Below are 26838 nucleotides of genomic sequence, written 5' to 3'. Positions count from 1 at the left end.
GACTGACTTTGGAAGAGTAGGGAAGAAAGTGGGGAACTGTCTTGATGTTCCCCTGCTTAGCATAAACAGGTGATGAAAGAGTCAAAGATCTGATACTCTGGGCAGCACAAACTCTTCCAGATTTTGCAGAAATTACAAAAACTCAATCATAAATTCTAGGTTTGATACAGATTTTACTCCAGACCAAGCCAAGATAGAACCCCTAGAGAGAGCTGGATTCCTCATCATACCTGGTTCATGCTATATCTACCCATGCATTTTTGTCTCCTCTTAGCAATGTGCATTTCCACTTCTTCTTGGCCCACATGAACGCAATTGGCTTGGGTTCTCCTTGCTTTCAGTGACCTCTTCAGGAATTAGCTGCTTTAGTATTTTTGAAGATTTGTGCTGAAATATGTGAAGTGAGTAAAACTATAGCAGGACCCAGGTCTCCATGTGGTGGGGCAATTAGGACAGTTAGGATAAATAACATGAATCTAAATAAGTCCATGATTTAAAATGGCAGTGATCTACGTTATCAGAAAAAAAATCCACTTCCCTTTCGTATCGTTTTGTTTTCTTGTATTATTTCTTTGTTTTGCTGGCAGTGACTATTTAATGTTGTTTGTCCTTATGCCTGTATTCCACTGCTTTTGTTATAATTTACTCATGAATGGCATTTGCAAATTTGCAGTAATAATCATCAATGGGAAAGAATGGAAAGAAAGAACTTAACACAAGACAGCATAGTCATCTGTAGGTAGCAGAAGTAGATCTATTACATATGCCAAATTCCAAGACAAAGCTCTGTTTCCAAGGCTTCTGGGTGGGATTTCAGGTCAAAGCATAATTGCTTTGGTTATGTCCGTTGTGAGATTTTTGGAGTAATTGTATCTTATCTGTGAACCTCAGAAGATGTCTTAAGATCTAGACTCCGCCAAACCGTAGAGGAAACTAAATGACACCTTGCTGCAAACAGCAATAGCTATAGTTTACATGTATGTAGTATTTTTCATCAAAGTAAAAAACATCCCACTTGATGCCTAGTAGTCTAATGCAGTACAGCGTATTTTGTGTTCCTGATGAATAGTTCTGTCATGCAGGTGACTCTTCAACTTTCTGCAGTAAAGTTGTATTGCTGTTGAATTATCATTAATTATTTATGCAAAAAATGGTTATAAATTTTGTGTGGCTTTTTTTTCCTTAAAATCCACAATGAACTAAGTAAAACGTAGAATTATCTTCCATAAAATTTCCTAAGAGTAAACTATGAATTTCTATCTGTAAAGAAACTGGCAAAACTAGTGAAAGGCTGCTGTTGCCATCTTACTGCAGTTGTGTCTCTGAATAATTTTTTTACATATCTTTCATGGGTTCAAGGGAAAGAGAGTAATTCAGCCATTCTGACACCTGCAAACACATCTTAAGAGGGACATATACTCTTGCACCATTGTCCGGTCTGGAAGTAGGACGGTGAGGGGCAGCATCTGCTGGTACTGCAGATGACTGCAGCACTACAAAGTGCCTAAAACCAGCTTGCGTTTCCAAGGGGTTATTGGGACCTCTGGTACTCGGTCTTGGTTTTAGCCTTGTTTCCTAGTAGAGTTCATTGAATCAGTAATTCCCTGTGGTGCTTTTTATGTGAAGCTCCTTGGAGGAATGAAAGCTACCCAGGAGAACAATCGTGAGGGCCTTGGTGGCAGCACTTAGAACAACAATGGACTCCCCAGAGATGCCGTCCTCTCACTAAATAGTAACTGTTATTTTTGATAATTACAGTCATTATTGTTCCTGCATAGGTGAGGACATCCTTAGATCTCATCTTTGTTTAGAGATAATTGCTTCCATTTTGCCAAGCTTCTTGGTTGATACCATTTATGTTTAAAGTAAGGAGAACTACAGCATTGATAAAAATTTGTATATACAGTTCATCTCAAAGATCAATTTAAAATTTTTGAATTACTAGTTTTTCCTTCTTAGCTTTCAATTAGCAAGGTGAAAAAGAACATGGTAGCATCATGAAAAGTCCTTTAAAATGTATATTGGTCTGTTTTCAAAATAAGCTATGGAGTTTTCATCTACCAGACTGATAAACTGATGGCTGTGTCTACAGTGTAATCACTTGAGATAATGTGCCTCATATAAACATCTCACAGCTGGCTTAGAATTGCTGGATCTGGGATAATTAGAGTTCAGTTCAAGTTAGCAGCCTACATATCTATGCAACTACTCAGACACCTGTGCCGTCAATGTGTTAACTGACCGTGGGCTTCATGTTGCAGCAGCTGTCATTAACCTTCGGTATCATCAAACTAAAGTCTCTTTGCCCATGTAACTATCAAAGCTTCTCGAGTTTTAGTTGAACAGGCAATGCGCAATGGGCTATCAGCATTGGTCTTTGCATTGATTTTATGGGGCATGAGCACTCACCATTTCACTAATGGATTTTTTTGCGAAATGGAATCAGACAGCTATTGTTCATCTTAGACATTAGAACTGAAAATGATAATAAAATACTTTCGTATAACTTGGCTGATCTCAAACTTTACAGCTACACTTAAAGGTAGATGACAGATAAATAAACATCCCTTAAGAGTCTTTAGTGTGGTAATACATTGGACTCCTTTTAATTTAAAGCAGCGTGGTCTACAAACCATACTGACATTGGCCGTATTGGATTTTAAATCATGCAGATTACTCTGCAGTGCCTCAATCCATGGAGGTATTTGCAGGCTTCTCTTAGGCTTTCTTTGGCTCTAAAAGGGCAGGTCCAGGGAATATATAGCAAGGCCTGATGTTTATCTTTCATATAATACATCTAAAATGTCAAAGCTGTTCTGAGCACAGCCAGAACACATTTTTAATTAGGGTCTGCAACCTCCAACTACAAAAGGTGAACCACGTTGTCATCTCTGTCCAGAGAGCACATCTGAGTTGTTCCAGCAGGAGGCCCAAGCTGAGCAGAAGATGGCTCTTCTGGAGTTTTCAAGCTTCAGAGGCTTGATTTTGCCAGGCAATCAACTAAGCAGCAATGACAGAAACACTGTGCCCGCTAACACAATTCAGAGTTGTGCTGCCGGAGGAAGTTGCTCTGCGATCTTATGCACCTCCAGAGACATTTATTTTCCTGCTTTTTTGTCTGCATGCACATCCCGGTTGCTTTTCTATCTGACTGATAGTTCCAGATACCGCAGTTCAGTATGCGGTCGGTGTGCACAAGTTGCAGCCTTGCATCTTCATTACCCCTGCTTAGTCCCCTTTGGAAGAAGCCATCCCTTTGCGATACAGCAGTGCTTTACATGTAGTCACGTGGGCAAATAAATTCTCTGTATGTTCTCCTTGTAATCCTATGCCATGATATGGTTAAGCAGAATTTGATAATAAAATATGTGCTGAACTTGGCTTCAGCATAAGGGGGAATTCCTGCCTGGCCCTTTTCAAATTAGAAGAGCATCTGTGTCTGATTTATTTGGCCTTTTGTGTTTATTTTTTGAGGTTTTGGGGTATTTTTTCAAGCATTCTCAAAGACACGTAACTCTTCTAGAACCACGTTTTGCATATAATCATCAAGGCAGCCGAGCTATCTTCTGCCTCTGTTGATACAACAGCTGTTGATAGCAAATAACCTCTCACTTTACAAATTCAATTTCTGAGGAACATATTTACCCCTTTCACTCTCATTAAATGGGAATAAAACACTTGTATATTTCTCCCTGGGTGCAAATAAGGAAAAACTGTGGTCTTAAAACAAAATTGATATGTAAAACAATCTTCTCTCTACTGATCTTTCCTGCTCTGCCATCTCAAATTGCAAATTAAAAATTCAATAACCCAGATGTATTTATATAACATTACAACATTTTTAAACTTAAGAAAACAACACTAAACCACTGTTTTGCTGGACTTTGATGAAGGATAAACTTGGCCTAAACATTGCCTTTGGGGCAGTTTTTTTTGTGGTTGTTTGTCTGATTTTGTTTGTTAGGACTTATTATGTGCTGATATCATATAAACACATTTAAGTTACTGCATTATTTTAATTGTAAATGAAGAGCAGCAGGAATCAGGAGTCAGTAAACATCTCTGGGATGAGAAATGCTACCGAGAGGACTCGGGTGTCAGTGGTGGGTGTCAGCAGGGCACTGGGCATGAGCATGACATTCAAATTGTTCTCCTGCAGGACGGGACTGGTACATCACGAAGTTGCTGTATCCACACTTGTGCAAGAATCTGGCACGTTTCAGTCCCTTAGATACCATTCAGGATAACCTGCTCTGTATTAAAAACATAGAAATATAAAAAGGAAAGTAGACTTTACTAAACTGTGTGATGTGCCTCCAGAACTCACCGTAAGAAGGTGTTTCAAGATACAAAGTAAAGCTATATTTTCCTGGATTTTGCATGTTACATGTCGAAACTACTTTATAGATGTTCCATGAGGCATTCAGAGTAGGTCTTTCTTGGTTCTAGTAATATCCACTTTTTTCTAGATCAGTGCAGGGTTTACTATTGGTATGACCTCTGACCACCCTTGTTTTTGTTTATGGTCATTGATTTTATATCATTATCACCTTTTTTGTTTGCATAAAAGAAAACACAGAGGGCAAGAAAATAACAAATTTCTTATTTTTTATATTCATTCATCTTACCTAGTATGGCAAATTCATTTCTCCTTCTGCCTAGAAAATTCAGCACACGATTAGAGTGAATATATACAATAAAAATACTAATCTATGGTAGATTTCTCAAGTAATACTTACGATTATAATGAAAGCTTATTTCACTGAAACTGAACAGGTATTGCTTTATATGGACAAAGAGAAAGCCAAAACTTAACTCACGAAATTATATGTTGTCTATAATAAGAAAGGTTTAGAATTCCCTAATCTCAGGATTTATCAAATTATATTTAATGCATTACAGATGCTACAATTAATCTTCCCAAAAACATGTGGAAGAGTTCTGTCTTCTGAAAGGTGTCCTTTCAGTTAGAGCTGAACTGCTTTGGGTCCATGCATATCTTTTCAGTTACATGTTTTTGAAGGTAACTTATTTATTGATTATTCATAGTTAATTCTGTCTTTTGATCAATCACTGGGGGAAAACTATGTAATTATCGGGACCAAATTATTGTCAGACCAACTATTTTATAATTGTTGAATGGTTTTAAAGGCTATAAGATATAATGTTGCATTTTTTACTATTGCGACAAATACAATATATCCTAAATATATATATATATAAAAAATATTTCTTGCCTCAAAGCGATTAAAATTATATGAAATAGTTACTTTTGACTTCTAATCTGGGCTCTATTCATAATCTTTTGGCAAGGGCCTAAGCCCTAGACACATCAAGACTTAACCAGCTCTTCACTGCAGAACACTGACTATTGCAAAACTGCATCTTTGTGTGCTGTGAGACCTTAAACTGTGAACTTAGCACCTTCTATAGTATATAGGAAATGGCACCTAAAAAGCCATCACACTGCTTGGGAATCTGCTTAAAAGAGCCAGCAGGAAATGCTGAGGAGGGAGATGGGGTCTGTGTCCCACTTTACATGCAGAGTCAAATGAAACATCATCTTGCACTCGTTAATTTTGTGCTGTAGTCAGTCAGCAGCCTTTGGCACACACCGTAGTTGGAGGAAAAAAGTATCTTTTGTTTATTGGTTAAAGCATTCACCAAGGTTTGAGGAAAAACCATTTGCTTGAAGGGAACCCATGCCTCCTGCGCCAAGAGAGTGAAGCACCGCGGTTGGGTCTCCCTCAGCAGTGCTGCCAGCAGAGCCCTCCTTTGCCTAGAGCTAGAGCATTGTGGCTTTCAGAGAGCATGGGCCTCCTCTCCCTTTGAACAACTTGAATATTTTCATGTAAGTGCAAAGATTTGCAGTTTGGATCATATCTGTTTTATTCTGCAGCCAGTTTGGTGACTCCTGAAATCCTGACCGCAGGGCAAGCTGTCAGAGAAAGCCAAAGAAAGGGCTATGTGCTGCTCCCCCTCTTTACATGTTTTGAGGGTTTGGGTTTTTGGGGGGCAGTTTTATGTGTTTTCAGAGGGGAGTTGTGGGTTTGGTTGTTTTTTTATCCCCTTTAGGGCATCATTTTGAATTAGGTAGCACATAATCAAACAAAGTTATTGAATTCTGTGTAGTGTCTCTATAACTCAGTATTATGAAGAAAAAGTTCAGTCAAGCGTGGTTTTAATAACTGCAAACCGATGCCAAAATATTAATGGGTTTAAAGGATTTCATCCTCTCAGGTCTTCAGGAAAGTATTTTAAAGTTTTTATTTTTCCTTGGGTATATTTTTTTTCTTTTTAAAAGGTTTTCATTTTCAAATATCAATGTGTTTCCTACTTCTGATACATTTGAAGGGTTTTTATGCTTTGTCAGCTCTCTGTAAAAATGAGGAGTTTTTCAAATGACCTGATTATCCCTATACAACATTGCTTATACAGGGAAGGAATGGGAGTGGAAATGACAGCAGCATAACAACTGAGAGAAGAGAGAGACAGGGCTGAAAGATGTAGACTAAAATCCTTACGATTAAGGCTGCACCGTAATTGAGGTTTAATTGCTTCAGTAAGTATGTCTATACCTACTTTGAAATCTCAGTAAATGGGATGGAAGTTTTGTTTTAGAAATGGTCAATATTTCACTTATTTGACTTCCCCGAAAAGTCACTTGTTTCTGCAGAGTATCAAGATTGATGATTTCTTTGCGTGTTGAATCTCCAGGGAGCGTCGCAGCAGTGAATGCCATCTCCCGGCCACCCGCTTGTGGCAGAAAGGCTTTAGCTCATACCTGAGGGAGATTTCTTTGCATCGTGGCACTTGACCTTATCAGTCATTGACAGTCACGGCTTGGTGGGAAATGCATCTTTTTTCTGAGCGGCTTGGGTTTGCTCCCAGTTGCAAGGATTTTGTCTGCACACTATTTATTGGTGTTATCTTTGTGAGAAATAATGTGCCTCCCACCCTTCAGGTTAGCTTGAGACCACTCTCTATAGCTTTCACCAAAAATTGTATTGTCTGTAGAAAATCAAAGGCTTCTTCTTAATTGCAGTAGGTAGCTTATAAATGTGGTGAGGGTGTCCCCACCCCAGAGCGGCTCTGCCCCAGCAGCTCTCCTCAACATAGCAGTCTCAGCAGGGGAGCAGAGGCAGGACCTCTGTCCCTGCCCCGGGGCTGGCCCTGTGCTGTGGTCCTTGCTCTCACATTGGCCCTACCATTTGCGAGACCTGAGGAGGCTGCAAGGGGCTGACCAGGCTGAACGCTCATCGCTCCAGGCCTGAGGGGTGGGGGGCTGCGGCAACCTACACTCGATTGAACTGCTCCATAATTTGGGCTACATCTGCTCCATCCCCTCCCTGAAAATGTAGTCCCTCTCCTCTCTCACACATGTGTTTCTTGAAGACCCTTCTTGGTCCTTTCACATAGGAGGAATGAATTTGACTACAACTGTGCCTGTGGTATTTACTCTTCCACTTTCTTGGGCTTCCTAAACTGGGTTATAAAATCAGGAGCTTCCCTTTTCCTGGAGATTGTCTCTAAAATTACATTTTTACTATGTTCTAAAGCAACAGGTTTTTTTAATTTAAGTGAATTCTGGTTGCTTACGGAGTGTTTTTGTGAATCACGGGCCATAAAATTTGCATAATGCACTAGGACTACTTCTTAAGCTGCCCTAAAACCATCCATGACATACTGATGTTTTAGGTGTCAAGTTGGGAACTTAGTGTGCTTTTCCCATGGTAGCTTTGTCCTACGCTTTCAACTTTAGGAACACGTAACATTACATGGTCAGAGACCCCATTTCAGCTTCAAGAGGGCACAGCTTTTACAGTCCCTGTGCATTCAACTCTTCTATGTGAGCCCATGGCCCATTTTTCCCTGACTTACAACTGAATGATCAAATCTTTAAGGCTTAAACTATGTTTAATGCCAGCCTCCAAAAGTAAGCTGGGAATCATTTTATATTCAAATAAAGTGGAGTCCTGCAAACAGCGATTACTTTCCAGCTCGCTCCTCTGGTTCACAGGCGTCAGTGCTGGTATGGGAACAGAGCTAGAGTATGTAGCTACTGACTTTAAGAATAGCAAGCCCTCGGTTGCCTTGATTTAAATGAATTGTAGCTGCTGTGCAACCACACTAGAAATTTATAATCTGAAGTTACAGAAAGCTGACAGAACAGGCAATCTGCTGCCAAGGAGAAGTCCCATTTCTGCTTCCCTATTTCCAAGATTCAAAGCAATGTGACATAATTTGTTCCCTGTCTTATTTCTAAAGGTAGAGGTAGATTTCCCTTCCATGGGTCGTGTCACAGTGCACAGCAATAAACTGGTGTGTCACTATTTCTTTTTTACACTCCAGAAAGAATGAAGCATCCTTTGTTGCTGATAAATCCTGATAAATCCTGAGTGCTGGGGTTGAATGAACGATCGAAGCTCTGTGCTGAGCGCAGATCTGGGCTTTTACAGAGGACCATTAGTATTATCACTGCACAGGTTCCGGAGGCAAACATTGGTTTACACATGAATATAGTGTAAAAGTGATGGTACCGACATTACACGTGACTGTGTCACTCAATTAAAAGTACTCATGTGTTTCTGTGAATATGTGTAATTCTTCAGTCTCTTGGGTTTGATTTGGAGCCTGACTTGCCTATAAAAAATCTGTGGGAAAATTTAAATTGTCTTCATTTTCTGTTTAAAAGAAGACTTAATGCCAGAACAGAATTTGTTTGATAAGTATCTGCAGAAGCACTGCGTGTTATAAGATTACGAATACGAAATAGTAAAGATTCCACAGCAGAGACTGAGTATTGGCCAGATTTCTCAGCAGAAACCATGGGAAGATATTCCTTCTTCATTTTGTCTCTCTGCCAAGGAAGTGATACAGATCATCTTTTTACCACAGAGAACTCGATATCATGTGCTGTTGCTTTGTTGTCACAAGATGTGTGCATGTGTGTGTAGGTAGGTATCATTTGTTAGTACCAGTCCTGCTGTTTTGTGTCATTGGCTAGCAAAGTTTACAGAAATGGACGTCAGTTTAGTCTTCCAGGCGTTGTAAAAGCAATAGTATCCACGTTCGATGCATGTGACTGAGAATTGAGATAGTTGCTTATGCTGGTTGGATTTGTAGTTGTATTCAGGTTGACAGAAAGAATTTCCATCTTTTGTGACCTCCCGGCTGTTCCAGAAGAGCCCACTTAATGAAACATTTTACCATGGTATTTGCTGCATTCTGAATTTGTTCCTTATACTTAGCAGAGAGATTACTTATTAAATAAAGGGAAATGTATCTATTTATCCCTAACTACTGATATTAGCAGTGCTACAAGTGGTAGTAAAGAGCAACCATAGAACTACTTGTGCCTCTACATCAATGCCATGATAATCTTTATTTTACTGCTGCACCTCAGCACTTATCACAAGGATTCAACTTCTCTCAACGTGGCAGATGATTTAGCTGTATCGCAGTGTTATTTGTCTGCTAAACTTTCTCATAAGATAATGGCAAAATGTTTACTTTATTTTTTTTCATGTTGTATTTCCGTAAATGTTGGCACTCAAATCCTATGGCTGTATATCCAAAAGCTTTATTTTAATTTTTTCAAACACTGGTCATCATGACTACTTTTTTGAAACTTTTTTTCTGTGGCTACTTTTTTCTGGCTTAAGGGTAATGGAGTTGATATAATCTGAAAAATAAGCATTGTCTCACTGTTGCTGATTGCTGCGACAGGATATGAAAGTAGTATTAGCTATCTTTTTTTCTAGTGCAGTATTAACGGATCCTAAAATGCAAACCTTTTCTAAATGAAATAGTTGATGCAAAATGCTGCAGCTCAAAAAGGGACACTGTCCAAAAGGTCAAAGCAGGCATGACTACATCTAGGAGCAGAAGACTCATGGCTTTGCGGGAAGGTGCAGAAGACAGGACTGCATGCTTAGGCTGATAATACACATAGTTCTGGCAAAATAAAACTTGAGGTTTTGCTGGATCCCTCTGCCCTTGATCCAGAGGTTTTGCTGACTCCCCAGGAGATACAAGTGGGCATGGGTGGAATTTCCTGTGGGATGTCATGATTTCACTCTTCTGAGAAATATCAATGTTTATTCATTAGAGATTGCTTTGTTTTTTGCTGATCCATAGGCTAAATTGATGGAGGTGTTTCTTATGGTCCTTTTTTCATGGACTGTGTTTTCATTATTTTGGTAAATTTAAGAAGCGGGAAAATGGCAGGCAGAGCAAATAGATTTTCTTTTCATATTGAGAACTTAAAGTCCATTTGGGAAATTTCTCTCCCGAGAGAAAGTTTGGGAAGTTACGCCAATCCTTTCGTAATAATGTGAATTACATTTGCATAAGCATTAGACTTTTACAGAATTTTCAAAGGAGAACTCTGGTTATTTTTCATTTCATAGTACGCATTTATATGGCTCAGAAACAATAACATTACATTTCCTATACTGGTAAAGATAATAGGTATAGCACTCTAAGTTCATGGCTTGTTCTTCAGTTGTCTTTTTGATTCTGTAATATTTGCCATTTCTCTAACACATAGCTATCTGCACACAGTCTCTAGATTAGATCTGAAGTAAGCTGATTTTTATCAAGCCGCTGGGTAATTCAGACCACTTCATCTGACAATTTTAGAACTATGCCATGGCAGCTGATGTATGTAAGTCAGGGATTCCTCTATCACAAGCATACCGAAAAATGTCTCGGAGCATTCTTTCAGCACATCTGTTAAAGGTAAGAGAAGGAAACGCTTGCTTTCTCTGTATTAAAAATGTAATAACTGTTTTGTGGAATTAGGGGATGAGCTCTGTTTCATTCTGGGTTTGTCAAGGCTTTGAAGGAAGCAGCCATGTAGGCCTGTTGTGGCATCAAATTGTTTTTGTGTAGAAAACATGCTATTGTCATTGCACCGGTCTTCTTCGATCCAGAATGAAATTGGTGACATGTTCTTCCTGAAATCTGTTACGCTACTGTGAATGTAATATTTTAGTGGGGCAAAACCATGAGTTCCCTGTAGTAAGGTGTTTTGTCTGTACAAAATACTTAGCAGCAGCAGTGCTTAGTATGTTCTTTGTGCTTTTATTTCAGCGCAAAGACCAGCATTTTCTCTTAGTGTGAGTGATGAAACAAGGCAGTATGTTTTTCTTTATCATATTTAGTGTTGCATGAGGAATAGATAATCGTCAATTCAAGCGGATAAGCCTGAAAGGGATTTCAGCTGATTGTCTTTAGTGAAAAATCTTTTCTCCACCTGTTTTCTTTTTTGTTGGTGGGTTTTTTTAATAAACAATTTTTATTATCAGTACAACAGGAGGATATTTTTTGTCTAGCATGACAGACATTTTGGCTGGCTGACTCGTCAGTTTGGTGTAAGATAGAGCAAGAAAAATAATAAATTCTCATCAAGGCAATGATGTGATTATGAATCATTCTCATCCTGTGAAAAAATAACCTCCTCTGTAGGAAGCATCATTTCATAAGCAAACTAGATTGTAGAAAACTGCTCCAGCGCAAACGTATCCTCTTAAGTAGGCATTGCGTCATCCAGGAAACTCACAATGGCAATCCTTTCCAATTAGGGACTAAGGTAGTCAGTTAATCAACTGACTTTTGCATTAGAGATCTCCTTATCATGTGCCTGGCCAAAGATTTTCATCAAGAATAGGTTTCAAAACTTAGCGTACAGTTTGCATAAATGATTGCTTTTCTTGTGATGCTCCTTTCTCAGGAAAAAAGGCACTAGTTTCTGCAAGACCGAGAACACTTTGTTGTACAGATTCTAGTTTTTTGACAGCTCTGTAGCCTGGGAAATGCGAATACTTTGGAGTATTCACAGTAATCTTCATGTCTTATTCTGAGGTCATTAGAGCCTTTAGCTGTTGTTTTTTTCTGAGTAGCCTTCTGAAAGAGTGAGATGGAGAATAAAATGTTTTCTTCTACCTGAGAGCCAAGTTTGCTGCACAGTTCAGCAAGGAGAAAGTGTAGGTGGTACTGAAATTCCCAGCTCACTACCCCAACCATCTTGGTGATTGTCTATCGTGCCTGATTGTCTTGAAAACAAAAGCTGACAGGCTTTGGGCCCATTTTAAAACTTGTATTTTAGGTCAAGCGTTCTTAGGTACTCACTTTTTTAAAACATATTTTCACTTTTCCCTGTTATGAAGATATGCCATATTAAGCTCTTATAAAGATTTTCAAAGACTCCGAATTTTCCTTTCATTTACCTCTGTTAAAGCATAGGCAGAAATCTCTGGTGAAAGCAGACTGAGACAGCCTTTTACATTAGGAGCATTATAAGGTACATTGCGTAATGCCATTTGTGCTGATATGATTTTGTTAGACGAGTAAATCTAAGGAGAGAGAAAGGCAAATTCGTATTGAGTCAGAAACACTAATACTTAAGGGAACTGTTCTATGCACTGCATATTAAAAGAATAAATGATTTTTCATATAGAGAGCACTGCACATTGTAATTTTTAGAACTCCCACTTACATGAGTAGTGCTTTTCCGTTTGTTGTAAAGAAAGACTTAATGTTTTAAATAGTGGTATTGGAGAGAAGATGAATAAAGATCCTTCTGTGAGGTATTTCATTTGAGGAAGGCAAAAAGAAAGGAAACATGTTTGATGGTTTGTTTGTGTTTTTTTTCTCCGTGTTAGGTGTTTGCAGATGAAATTGCATTACTGGACTAAACTATTTTAAAAACAATACATAAGTGCAGTTCCTTTACTGACCTATACACCGAGGGGGTGTTGATCTGTTTTTTTCCCTCCAGAAGTTGACCAGGATACCTGCTGTCAGGACCGAATCACCTGAATAGTACTTGAGTTGAACTACTTCCACTCCGGGTAGTATATGATGCGTATGCTCATGCAATAAGCTGGTCAAGAAATGCAAATGCTAATCAATGGCTGAAAGAGTCTTCCAGATGATATAATGTTATCAAAATACATAGAAAATAAAATTGCCTAAACGCCCGAGCTTGTGTGCTGTGGAGGAGCACAGCACAGTGACACAACATCTAGGTACTGCAGCTCCATTCGTTTGCTCTTGTAGTGCTCAGTGAAGCCTGGGGACCTGCGCTTTTACAGAAATTATTGGATATCCTCATGTCTTGAACTGAAAGACAGGTCAGAGCTTCCTAGACGCCATCTCAGTTCCTCTTCAGTGGTGCTGGACTCGGCTCTGAGTGTGTGCTTGCTTCGTGCTGTTTGTTTTCTCGTTCCGCTCTGAAGTTTTTCTCACTGATTACTGCTCACAGCTTACTATTCCTGCTAATTAGATGACGATTTAATAATTGATTTGTAGGTGTTTGCTAATTAAAATTAATCATGAATGCACACTTGTAATTTTACCTCATTTCAAAGGAGTGTGATCACAAGCCAACGAAAAGAGGGCAGGAGGGAATGATTCAATGTGTGTGCGTAATTTTCCTGAAAACCATGTAAATGCTTTTCAGATATTTTAAATGCTGTAGGTTCATCTACCAGTTGAGATGAAAAATGCTGCCAGTAACTGAACAGAGAATTGGTTATTTAATCTAATGAAAATAATACCTGAATGGCTAAAAGCTAAAGACTGGGAATCCTCAAACAAATCTCCAGGAGTATCAAGCACATGTAATGCAACCTGTGGTGACAGAAGTGAGACCTGGGCAGTTCAAAATTTGTCAGCATCAGCCTCCATGCTTCCATTTCTGTAGCTCTATTTATTCTTTATTCTCCCACCTACAGTTTATCCTGTAGGTATAAAACATTGGAGAGTTTTAGTCAGATATTAATCCGTAAGTGTCTGTGGATATCCTCGCCTGAGCTAAGTGTTAGTTAGTAAATATATCAAAGGCGGGTTTTGCAAGTCATCCACTGAGAGAGCAGTGAATATAACCTAAGTGGATGCCTTCCTTGTCCTTATGCCAGTGAATTTGAACTCTTTCTTTATGTGGGGTTCTAGATCATCACGCTTTGAGGGTGACAGAGCACAGGAACAGGCTGCCCAGAGAGGTGGTGGAGTCTCCATCTCTGGAGACATTCAAAACCCGCCTGGACGCGTTCCTGTGCAACCTGCTCTAGGTGACCCTGCTTTGGCAGGGGGGTTGGACTAGGTGATCTCTGAGGGTCCCTTCCAGCCCCTACGAATCTGTGATTCTGTGATTTTCATCTAAATCTTGCTCTATATTATTTCTGATGCAATTATAGGTGAACTTTGATTAGCAATATATTTGTTCATGCTTTTTAGTCTCCTCTGGACTTCCCTAAAAATAGAACTCTCCTGCTGGTCTTTTGTAAACAAAAGGGGTAAAGGATATACATAGTATTTCCTTCTTTTCCCTGCATATCAGGACAAGATGATTTTGAATTCAGTTGATAACAGGGATTAAAATTGGTTTGGAACGGGAAAAAATTCATCTTCACGTAAGGAAGTGTGGGGTTTGCAGTTAGACTGCGGAGATGCCATGAATAGCAGTGCCGAAGCGGAGAGCCGCAGTGAGGCTGCGCGTGTAAAGGGGGTATGAGCTGGTGAAAGTGCAGAGCTGCAGCTGGGGAGGCCACCTTGTTATCTCCTGACCTGGAACACAGGTCGTAAGTTATTTCCCTGTTCTAAAGGAAATAAATGGGTAAGGAGGATCACTTTTACTTCCCACCTCTGAAATGGGCTGGCAGCCAGCCAGACACAAGCGTAGCGTGGGAAACCGCCTGCATGCAAGCGAGCAGCTGTGGATTAGTTTCTCACACGTGAAGGGGGGCCTGAAGTGCATTTAGCACCTTTGCTATGCTCCCGCCACGTTTGCTGCATGTCCTGCTTTTCTCACCCCTGGGTGCGTAGTGCCGAAGTGGGTGCCACTTTCTCGCCACCCGGGAACTGTCATGAAGTGTTTGTAAGAGGTGTTTCATTTGAAACTGAAGTGTGCTAAAGTGCCTCAGAGAGCTCGGCTTCAGCGACGGCAGTGTAAGTGCTTTGCTGAGCAGTATCTTACAAATTGCAGGTATGCATCATAGGCCCATTTGTTTTCCAGAGGTTTTGCATTTTGGGGTTTTTCCCCTTTTGTTATAGCTCTTAGTAACACATCGTTAGATTTGTTCATCTGTTTGTACATTCACTGATCCCAGCCCTGCCCTGGCTTTGTGCTGGACTGCAGCCAGGCGCTGTCGTAGGACAGGAGTCAGGGTTAGTGATCATCTTTGGTTCGCACCAGCTTTATGTTGTGGAGCTGCTTCAAGGGTGAGTAACAACATGAAAGTAATGGTATACAGGCTTTAAGTAGAGGATGGGTCAAAGGAGCTGTAGGGCAACTGGTGAGCTTAATCCTGTGAAATTGCCAGGGGCGGCTGCATCCCACGCTGCAGCTAATAATGTAAAGTGCCTGAGCTGCTCCTCCAGCAGGTCTGTTCCGATGCCTATCGGAAGCTAATTTTCACAAAATATACCAAAAAAAAGTCTCAAAGAGGAAAGAGGACAGAAATGTGAAGAGTAGGAAGAGGTTTTTCAAATTGGGTTTGCGCTACATGTCTGTGACGAGTTGCTCTGTGCCACTTTGGTGATGCAGAACAGCCATAAAGCTGGTTTAACAACATGGTTTTTCTGGATTTACTGCTTCACCAGAGCAGTACGAAACAACTGGAGTGTAATGATGAATCAGGCCTGTTTATTTAATTTTGGTTTGCATACTTGAGCTTCACAGCAACATTATTAATGGGTAAAACTCAAGAAACGTTCATCTTTGTTTATAGCAGAAGATGAAATAATTTGAGAAAAAAAAGATGTTTTCCTCTGATCTTCTTCAACTTTTTCAATTAAACTGCATTTGAATTTTGAATCTCTTGAGACTCATTCCTCATTATGTTTTGTCAGGGTCGTGTGTGTGTGTCATTTCCCCAGAGCTGAACTCCCTAGGGCTAAGAGTCACTTTACATATTCCATAAATATGAGGCAATAAAGAACAAATGCACTGAATAAAAAGAAAGGAAGAACAATGCAGTAAAAGTAAAGTCATCGCCATGTGTGGTTGTAACTATTGTGTGTTGTCTTCTTTTTGTATCTCTACCTCGGATATCCTCTTATATACTTTTCTGTGCATACATTGTACTTAACTGTAACTTAACCACATTTGGGAGCCGTTCTTCAGCAAATAGACTCTGACGATGATGGAGAAATTGGAGATTAACAGCGTACATGTTGTGAGTTCTGCCAAGGACTTTGGACTGTTTCCATTGAGTTCAAAGGTAGCTTTAGCAATTTGAACTGTGGAAATTAAATTTTAAACTGTGGTGAAGATTATCAGCTGGATTCTTTAGTAGCTCCTTGGAAAGTTTTGGTTCAGTGCAGATCTTCTCCTGGGCTGAAGCATTTGGCATTTTCTTTGTATTACATTCATTGCTCCACTACTTCTTATAGCAACAAATGACAGCTAAATCGAGAGCATCTCCCTAGATTGCATTTGATTAGTAGTTTTCTAAGGCAGTAGCTTAACAAGCCAGAAGTTGAAAGGTTGGCTTCACATATTTCTGTTCAAATAGAACGACTTTGTCTCTACCCCCTGCCAATTTGTGGCAATTATGTTTATTTATTTTCAGCGGCTCTAAAGGAAAAACTTAGGATCACAAACAACCTAAAACTGAAATGCAATGAAATTTACTAAAATCATAATACATCAAGTATTTTTCCCCTATAGATGGCTTCACCATCCTCATGAAATTCAAGGAAGGGTCTATATTTTTTGTTTCTCTTACAACTTACAGCCAGAGACAGTCTTCCTTTATTGCAAAGGAAGGGTCCACAGAGATTATCTTGCAGTGTTTATGAACCTTTCTCCCATCCACCAAAGGGAACTCGACATACATCTCTCTCTCAAGGTCTGTCTGCAAAACAGCTGCCAACTCAGGGGCTCTTGTATGGCGGGTGCTTTACTCCAATGCACGGTGCTCCAAAATGCACAGAAAGATTGATACACAGCGTTTGCAGGGGGAGGCAGAGTAGAAGTCACATCGATCAAGAAAAGCCATATATTCTCTGACAGAAATCAAATCACACTGTGTTGGTTTTTTTTCAAAACAGTTAAAGAAAGTTGTACACTGTTTATTTACCTGTACGATTTTTAACGTGATTTTAAGTGAAATACAGCATATTCACATTGAAAATATATTGAACCTAAGTTGAAATTTGGATTTCACGGCTTTTGGTGTCTGTGATTATCCGCTTAGTTATTAAGAGCAAATTCTAATGGGAAATAAGCCCATTATTACATTCTGACACTGAAAAAAAGTAATTCCATTGCTTCATTAAGCTGGTACCAATAAGTTCTATTTCCCATCTGAAATATTTTTCCTAAGTCATATTATTGCAAACATCTGAAATAAATCCACCCAGCAAATCTGATTTTTCTTAAAACACACCTGGAGAGACATCCTACTACCACTCTTTTTTTATCAGGTTCTACTACTTGCAATTTTGTTAAAGTTAGTTTTAAAGAATGCATCGTTTTGACTCATTAGAGACAAGACAGCCTCGATGACTTTAGAAGAATACATGCAAATTTTAGAATTTGTGTATATGTAAGGCTGCCTTGCAATTTCATGTCATCTTCTGCAAAGTTAGTGGTAATCATTTCATAGTAAAGTTTATCAGTATATACCCATGGACACAAAAAGTTAACTTTTTTCTAGTAGAATAGTTTAGCTCAGTTTAGTTTGCTTGTAAGCAATGGGTTTCTTGTTTGCTTAAAGAAAAGTAAGGAGGCTTTAGAGATATCCAGGATAGGTTTTGCTGCTTATTTCTTTGAAGCCAGAACATCACTTTTTGTTTTCTTTTCAGTTCCCTCCTCAGTGAATTTTCCCTGCCTCTGGGTTCTTGGCATCAGCCTTCTCTGCGTTGTGCATCCCCAGCAGTGGCCGCTGACGGGCTCTCCTCCAGCAGCACTGCCCACATCCCTCCCGGCTCTGCCCCCGGGAGGCCTCAGCACCCCCATTTCATGGGGTCTCACCGACATGGTTTGGGGAACGCTGTGAAGGCGAGGGGTTTGCACAGCTGATGGTGAGCCTCCAGCGCTACCAGGCCGTCTTGCTGGGAAGCAGGGCATCGTGTGACTGCTTTGAGGCTGAGTGTGTGCAACTGGGTTTTAAACAAAATCCGTTCAGCCTGAGGATCACTGACACAAAGCCTTCCGGGTTTGCTTTAGAGCCAGGCTTGAGTGTGGGGGCGGAATTTTTAAGCATATTTATTTGATAGAGCTGCAGTTTCCAGGTACAAAAAGCCGCCGTTCATTGACAGCTCCTGCTTTCCTTCACTCCGAAGCGGCTGGCCTGCTTGGGAGAGCAGTGCCGGCGGGTGGCCGCAGAGGCACCAGCCTGCGCCAGGGCTTTCACGCAGGCTGTCAAAACACTTTGAAATCGGGTGTTCATTTAACAGCTCCGGGACATGTGTGGAATGGGCATAAAGCTGCCCTGGTATTTCCTTCTCTGCGTGAGGTAAAGCACCCAGTGCTGCAAAGTGAAATCCAAGCTCCTTCCTAGCGCAGGAAAGTGTCCTGATCTGCTAAGCCAGTACAGAGCAGCCTGGTTTGCACTGAGCAGAGATATTAGGGCAGCGGCAGCTTGTTTTTATTTTTATTTTTGTTTTGAATTCTAGCTCCGTAGGGGCCTGCTTCGAAATTTGGTGAAGCCCCTTGGAGGCTCCGTGGGTTTCGGCTGAAGTAAAATAAGCAATATCTTGCTTTTCAGTTCCAGAGGAGTGAGTGCCAAAATACACCTTTTAAAAGGATAACTTTTGAAGTTGAAAAGTTGCCTACTTTCTCATGTATGAGCCTTTCAACTTGCTCTGATGTTGTGAATTGTTTCCATTTCCTCAGGTTTTGCTCTTCCTTCCTTGATGTTTGTTGTAGACTTTGGTAGTTAATTCCATTTGTGGCTCCGCATTAACAGGATCATAATGACTTTATTTCTTATTTGGACTCACAGTTGTCACAGGTGTTACTAGACTTAAGGTCTCTAACAGTACAGAACTAGTAGTACAATTTGCTGTACAACTCCATGGATTTCGTAAATAGAGTTGAAACAACCTAATAAAATGAATATGTGCTATTTTCTGTGAAAATGTGCTTTCTTTTTTTTTTAATCCTTGATAATAGCTTTATTCAAGAGTTTGAGTCCAAGAACATTCTTTGAACACAGCTATAATTGCTTATGAATATTCCAATTATGGATAAGTCAGTGGTAAATCATCTTGTCTTCATAGAGAAAGAGGAGTGTCGTTGTGTGATGAAGGCTGTGGGTGGGTAATCAGAACTGTAGAATCTGAAATACTCCTTTTTGCCGTTGACTTTGTGTTCGACTTTCAGCAGTCATTGGTACTTTCCGTGCTTCAGTTCTTCTAAATATGTTGATAATAGAAACAGTCAACTTAGAGGAATACTTAATATTTGCAAAATGCTTTTCAGCTTTTAGCAGAAAAATGCAAAGATAAAAAACAAAATTACTTTATTAACTTGCTAATTATTAATTTTCTTCTTTTACTTGAGATATTCTAAAATGCAAAGGAAGTTATTTTTTAATAGTTTCTTGATATAAAATTGATAAAATAAAGATATTTTAATGGTCTTATACCTATGCAGATACTGACACAACAAAAAGTAATACAGCTTTTTCTTTTATTTGTTGAGTTCTGGATTCTTCCTTCTTTTCTAATATCCCATTTTGGTTACTATTGAAGTAAGAGTAAACTCAGTTCGATTATCCACTGCCTTCAATAGAGAATTCAGTAACATCAAAATTAGAACAGTAGAAATTTTGGGGGCTTTCAGTAAATTATTCAAAAATAATTGAATAGTCTGTGACCAAAGGATTTTGAAAAGGATTTTCAGTTTTTGGCAATTGCCTCTTTGTTTTCCTCAATTAAATATGACTGAATGTATCTTACATTTGAGTAGGTTTATCAGGATTTTGTGCTTCTTTGAATTATTTATAAAGCTTCAAACGGACACACAGAGTCTAAGTGTTGAGAAGGAAAAAAAATTACACATTATATCCACAGTAAACATATTAGAATGACACAGAAGTCTAGTGGAGGTTGAAATACAGATGAAAAAAAACACCTTTTTTTACTGTGTTTTTTTTAAATGTAAGCTGTGTGACAGTTGCCAGTTCAGAGAAGGAATGACTAAACAGCACTGATTGCTAGTTATGTCACTCTTACTTGGGATATTCTGACCTTCTACCAGGAGAAAGAGATGGGGAAGAATGAAAACTCCATACGCAGCTCTGTTGGGGTGAGCCTGAGCGCAGTGCTTAAATGCCTCTCTCCAAGGAATTCAGGTTCTTCATTTCTTTCCATCTTCTTTCTTAATCTCTTTGTAATTGCTAGATGGATGCAATCAATATTTCTTCTATACATTTTCTAAGATAGAAGTGTTTTTAATTAATACTACATAGATTAATTCAGGAGCTGCCAGTCCTGAAACCGTTATCTGTTAAAATGTGAGGCTCACTTGATATTCAGAAGAGTACAGGGTGGAATTTGTACTAGATACTCCTCTCTGGTACACGGAGCCAGTGAGGAAAATTCTCCTTATATTTTGTTTTCTAATCAGTATACTTTGTGCTTGGTGCATGGGTGCTCTGTGCGGGTTATCTCCTCCTCTTCAACTCTTACTGCCTGAAGTTCACTGTTACTGTTTTAAGTGAATTTAGTGCCTTAAGTGAATTAAGTTTGTCCACTGATATGTGACTTTATCTCTTGTTTTATCAAAGACTCTGCAAAAACCTGATGAGGTAATTGCAGGTGAAGTAGTGCAAACACCCTCCCAAGATATTGGCTGTATTATTAAAAGCAACGCTTAAATGTTGATTTAAGTGCTTCTTTAGAGTCACACTTAGGACAAGATCTGCAATACACTTCCTACACTGAAGTAATTTTAAAACAGCCTCCAAAATTTATATGACATTTTGAGAAAAGAATGTATCTTCTGTGTCTTCCGGTGGAGTGTTACAGCTAGTATCAGTTATGGTAAAGCATGCAATATCATTGAGAGCTCCAGAAAGTAAAATGCCCTAGATCTTTTAGCCTGAGAGAGGGAAAAAAAAAAAATCATTAATCATCTAGGGGCTTCCTTAAGATACAGAAGCACACTACATTACAAGAGTAAGACAGGTGTCAATTAACAGCATTTACTGCATTTTTATGATGAATTGTTACTTAGTGAATTGCATTGAAGCAGTAATAAAACATTAAAATGGTGAGATCAATTCCAAACCCCTTTATTGTGCATTTCCTTTGTTGTAATCATGTGTTTCAGCTGACATCCACTTGGTAAAATGAGCTGCTGCTTTCCCTTGTACCCCGAGCTGTGAGCTCGGCACCACTTTGTGAACACAGCTTCTGGGGCGAATGTAGGTTTACTACATAAGAATTATTGATGTCTTTCTGAAAGTAGGATTTATGTCTTTGGGCTCTGTCAGACAAGAGGAGGAGATGCATTCTCGGCACTTTCTCCCAATGACGCTCGTGAGGCCAGTGGTTCCAGCTGAGATATGGAAAGAAAATGCCGGAGGACATAGCCTGCAGTGATGGCATTTAACACATAACGTGCACACGGTGGCAAAAGAAATCAGTAACCATGTGCAAACCTGTATGGCAGCCCCTGAGAGGTCGTGGCCATCATATCTAACTGTGCAGTGCTGATGTGTGGCACCTCTAGGGCTGGTGATAGAGGGAAAGCATCGCTGCCTTCCTCTCAGCATGAATCGGTATGCCAGGCGTGCATGTGGTAATCTTGGTGGAGAGAGGAGGTTATTTTGCGCTCATAGTCTCTAATAAAGGCAATTCGTGTGAAAACTGTTTCTTCTGTGTGTATAGAAAAGCAAAAAAGGTTAGCTCTGACTGTTAACCTTATGTTAACCAGTATTATGTGAAGATACACTGCCAAAATATATGGACTCAGAGACAAAAAGTACAAATCCTGCACATAAGAATTTATAAAAAAATAAACCCTAAATATTTATCATACAGTGGACACATAATGTCACAAAGGTTCATGTAATGAACCACTTATGCATTCCTTTGTTTTTCATTGTTAATTAATGAAATAATGAAGTTATTGATACTGTTGTATTCTGGATCAGCGATCTGAGATGAACATGTTTAATGATGTAGCTTCAGAATTTTTTCCAAAAAGATAATGCATTACTTTTATGTGCAATAAAGGGATAATGTTCAATATCTCTGCAGTTACATTTATCATAAAAAGTTAGAATATTTAACATCAAATGGTCACAAGAGAGCCTCTTCTCCTTACCCCTTGTTCCTGCTTCAGTTCCTGCTTTTTCCTCCTAAGCCTGTACAGTTCATGTCACAGATAGACACCTTGACTCTTAGCAAGGTTGTGCTACTGGTAGATCTCCGTGCAGCAATTAAATATAAACAGAATTAGCAGTCAGTTTCTTTATGGTGGATACATACATCTATATATGTACGTAAATACACACGTGTGCACTTCCAGTATTTTGCTAAGTTAAAATGCTGTTTCTATTAAAGCTTTGCGTCCAGAATTGATGATTGTAGTAAAATTCACTTTTGCTTTTGTTTCACTGGAGTACAGTTAGTGATACTTCATTCTGCTGAAACTATTAGGCTACAATAAAATCACTTTGATAAAAAAACAAAATTGTGAAAATGTCTCCACATTATGATGCACTTAAAAATGCCTTGAATTAGCTCCTTCAGGGCAATGCAAATTGCTCTGTTTTTAAGAACATTGATTGGAAAGAAGTTCCAAAGAAACTTATTTAGAGTGACGGAGTCAACAACAAAAACAAATCTGGATTTCAGTAGAAAAATAGCAACTATGGGAACAGCAAACAATAATGGACCCTAATCACTGTGGACAGAAAAAAGTGCTTTAAGGAAAACATGTTTCATGCTAACATAATACATATTTAATTTCCCTCATTTGATGTGAAGAAAATCAGATAAATTGATGCAATCTGTAAATCCAAAATTAAAACTACATGTTTAAAATAAATTCGGACAATTTATTAGTTGGACTAAGTTTGGTTTTCTCTAAAAAGGGTATGAATAAACTCAGCACATAACCTTTTTTATACATAACAGATGTTATGTTGAAACTATCCCCTGCGGAGTTTGTTTCACAGTTAGATACATGACCTATTTGTCATTTTTCATATGTCACGAGTTCATGTTGTTTAGCTCTATCAAATCAAATGCTAGAATATGGAGTTTTCCTAGCTGTTCTAGAGGCCAGTGCAGAGGACTTGCTTGTCAAACTATCCAGTGGACACCCTGCCGACATTCAGCTCATGTGAAAACGAGGGGAAGTGAAGTCAGCAGCAAAGGAATTGCAGGGAAGGTAAAATATCTCCAGTTTCAGTGAGGAGCTGTTCAAGTAAATCTTCATATATTCATGTTTTCAGGATAGTGGGCAAAACTCCTAGTGAAAGATAAGTAAATATGCATATACAGACATGAGTTTGCAACAGTTTAGGACCCTTCTTGACTTGCCTGAATTCATGCTTCAAAATCCTAACTCTTTCATGCAGACAGAACTAATACAGGTAGGAAATTAAGGACAATTGAAGCACCTCTTCTTCTCTCCCAGGGGTTTTCCTCATGTCTGTAACAGAGATGCAGACTGATCATATTTTTCTGTAGATGAAGCCTATGCCTGTGACCCAGTTTTGCCCACTTGCAGTGGGGAGCAGAGTACTGCTCAGCCCACTGATGTGATGCAAAGTTCATCAGCAAAGTAGCCACAGGGTGTGCACTGAGTCCCCACCGAAGCCCGGCCAGAGGAGCACTCCTTCCAATAGGCGAAAGGATCTTCTAGCCAGAAGATAAACACATGCTGCTTGTCTGTGAGAGAAGCAACGCCTCTCAGTCCCTTGGAGGGGCAAAGAGCGTGTCTTTTCGACCAAATAAAAAATTCAGGTGATTATTGCAGGATGAAGGAGAGTGGGTATTGTCAGAGCTGTAATATGGAGCAGAAGCTAGGAGACACAGGTTGAGGAAAACTATTATGGTAGGAAGAATCAGTAGGAAGAGAACAGGGTAGGAAAAAGAAATATCATTTTATGTTGATAATGCCTCTCTCTGTTAGTTGACCTAGGAATGCTTGTCCTAGGTCCTCCATCCTGAAGAGGATATTTGTTTAGTGGCAGTTCCTCTAGTCCCACATTGTTGATATAATGCAGTCAAGCCTCTCTAAAGTATTGATTTTGAAGGTAAACATTACAGACTTATAATACCAGTAAAGCAGTGATGTTGAGTACCACTCATGTGTAGCCAACCTGAGGCATTGCTAAGTCTACACCGACTTACAAGACCTGCATCTGTTCAGGACTCCTTGCAGGTGTTCTCTGCAAACTCCCTTTTTGGAGAGTTTCCAAGAAAACAGGAATGGAGTTTTCTCTGTCTTTATGCTTAGGAACTAACTTCTTCGTTTGGAGGTTGAAGTTGTACCTACTCCCCCCTTCTCCGAGAGATGCTTCTAGGACAGTCCTTAGAAATTAACCTGGTTTCTCCCACCTCTCTCTGAGGAGTTTTATGATAGAGCTTTTATCCATGTGTTTTCTCTTCATGTTCTTTGGACAGAATAATCCTATTTTTGCTACAAGCTTTTTCTTTCTGAAGTAGTGTGAGCAGCAAGTCAATCCCAGTCACTCTGAAAAGGATCATTACTTATTCATTAATTATGAATTATTCATAATTCATTACTTATTACTTAACCTTCAAAAGCAAGCAGAAGGTCATACGACAATAGGACTGTGCATGTGACTTATTTACAAAAGCTGGTAAGAAAAAATAAGAATATAAGTTCCCCCCAAGTTTATTAGCTCCATATCTGACAAGGAGAAAAGACCTTTCCTGCTTTCAGTCTCCCTGTATTATCCCTGGTCAAGCTGACAGCTTTTGCTATCGTTGCCCTAGAAGCCTTGAACTCTTCACTATGATGCTGGCTCCACCAGTTTCCCAAAGCCCCGAAAGGTTTACTATTCCCTCATCTCTCTGCCCTCTGCCTCGGCAGTTACGTCATGGGCTGCACAGGGCCAAGGAGCTGATGCTGTGGCTGTTGGATTGGCATTTATTATTTGCTTGGGTGCTCCTAACTAGTTTCATTGCTTTTCTTTCTCTGTCTAAAAACCCGTAACATCTAATTCCGTAGCAATTTGGTTTGATTGCAAATACACAGAGGTTGGCACCGAATTCAGAAAATACGTAGTGTATTTTCATAACCGTGCAGTGTTTCCTTGATCAGCTTGGCGCTGCAGTCTGCCTCAATAGAAAAAGGTAAATTTGAAGATGGCCATAAAGGTATTGTTAACAAAGAATAAAGAAAGGAAGAAAGAAAGAAAGAAAGAAACAAACAAACAAACAATCCTGCTATCTAGATAGGAGGTATGTCTGCTACAAAGACAGTCAGGTGAATGGCAATGACAGAAGACTCCTCAGCTCTGGCTGTGGTTTGCTGAGTTTGTGAAATAGCTGTATGCCAGTCGTACTAGAAGAATCTCCTTTAGAAAAGATAAAAGGAAAAAAAATGGAGAATGAACTGAAAGGGAAGGTCAGTGAAAAGCTGGGAAGTGTCAGGGAGGTTGCTGCAAGGAGCTGGGGTTCTCTTAGTCCCTCTCAGAAAGCCAAACCTTCCTCAGGTGTGAGAGAAGTTAGTCATGTACATCTGTGTCATTTTTTTGTTTGTTTTTGTACCTAGTACAGAGATGTCCTCACTTAGCATTCAGAAATCATTAAATTTCGCCAAGTTATTCTTGTGTTGATCTAAAAGACTTTAAATTAAAGAGTAAGTGACTTTCTGAGTGATGTATAAGACATTAAGTGATAGAGGATCTGTTGCTTTTTTCAGTGGTTTTCCTGGTGGATGACTATACTCCGTGACTATGTGTACATTTTGCTTGTTTCTAGACATTTATTTCAGCTTCAGGACACTAGCTCCAGCGCTCTTTGACAGAATGAAGATCCTTTCGGTATTTTCTCTTTTTGATAGCAAATATACACTAACTAGATTATGGGTCAGTTTTATTTCGAGTAAGGAAGATAAAATACAGTTTGGGAAACAAAAAGCTCTCTATTCTGCAGCTACTTTTAATTTTCTATTTCTTTTACATTTGCACGTATTTGTTTATTATAAGTTCTCCCAATTTTATCTGCAGAAATAAAATTACCTTCTTCCTATATATGCGTCTATACACATCCTTTGTTCATATGGCTTGTTGGTCTTATAACCCTCTTATGAAAGTATTGCTCTAGGGGCATCTCTTAGTCTGCTTGAACCAATAGGTCTTCTTCATATTCACTACTTTCTAGGTTGGTTATCTGTCCAGTAAACAAAGACCACCTTTAAAATAGTTTGTCATGCAGATCCTGAAACCAGAGCCTTCCAGACCAAACGCTCCCCCAGAGGATTCCACAGACTTCTGTGGGAGTTTCTGTGAAGTCAGAGACTTTTCCTTCATGCAACTGTTTGTAGGAACAGGCCTTGCCCTAGGAAATTGTATCCACATGTCCTTTACCACTAATTTGCATGCAGTCTTACTTATAATATGCCCTTTTTGCTTCTCTGTTGTGAAACTCATCTGGTGACACCAAAAAGGAAAAAAAAACAAACCAGACTATTGCCAAGGTTTTTCTTAATTTTGTATTGTCAGGTGTCATTGCTGTTTGTTAAAAGATTTTATGTGCAGCCTGATTTTCACTGCCATCTCAGGGCAGAGAAAATACGTCAGTAAATATTGAACAGCAAAGCTGTATTATGACTGACAGTTATCCTAATTCTTTGAGATACACTTGCATCAGTAAAGTAATGTCTAGTCA

General features: G+C 39.3%; 1 protein-coding gene across 7 annotated transcripts in view; it reads left to right on the top strand.

Annotated features, from left to right (window-relative positions):
* Positions 1 to 26838, top strand: part of CHRM3 (cholinergic receptor muscarinic 3) — a 286298-nt gene that overhangs the window by 171483 nt on the left and 87977 nt on the right. The window contains exon 1 of one of the 7 annotated variants that reach the window (XM_054195963.1): positions 14853 to 15228. The exons of the other annotated variants lie outside the window; for them this stretch is intronic. The gene's annotated coding sequence lies outside the window, so the exon portion shown is untranslated. Of the gene's footprint in view, positions 1 to 14852; positions 15229 to 26838 lie in introns of those variants that run through there. 7 annotated transcript variants of the gene reach the window in all.

This window comes from Rissa tridactyla, chromosome 3, assembly GCF_028500815.1.
Source record: "Rissa tridactyla isolate bRisTri1 chromosome 3, bRisTri1.patW.cur.20221130, whole genome shotgun sequence".
NCBI classification, from domain to species: Eukaryota; Metazoa; Chordata; class Aves; order Charadriiformes; family Laridae; genus Rissa; species Rissa tridactyla.
Note: the sequence above shows the minus strand (reverse complement) of the source record. Positions and strands in the feature narration are given on the sequence as shown.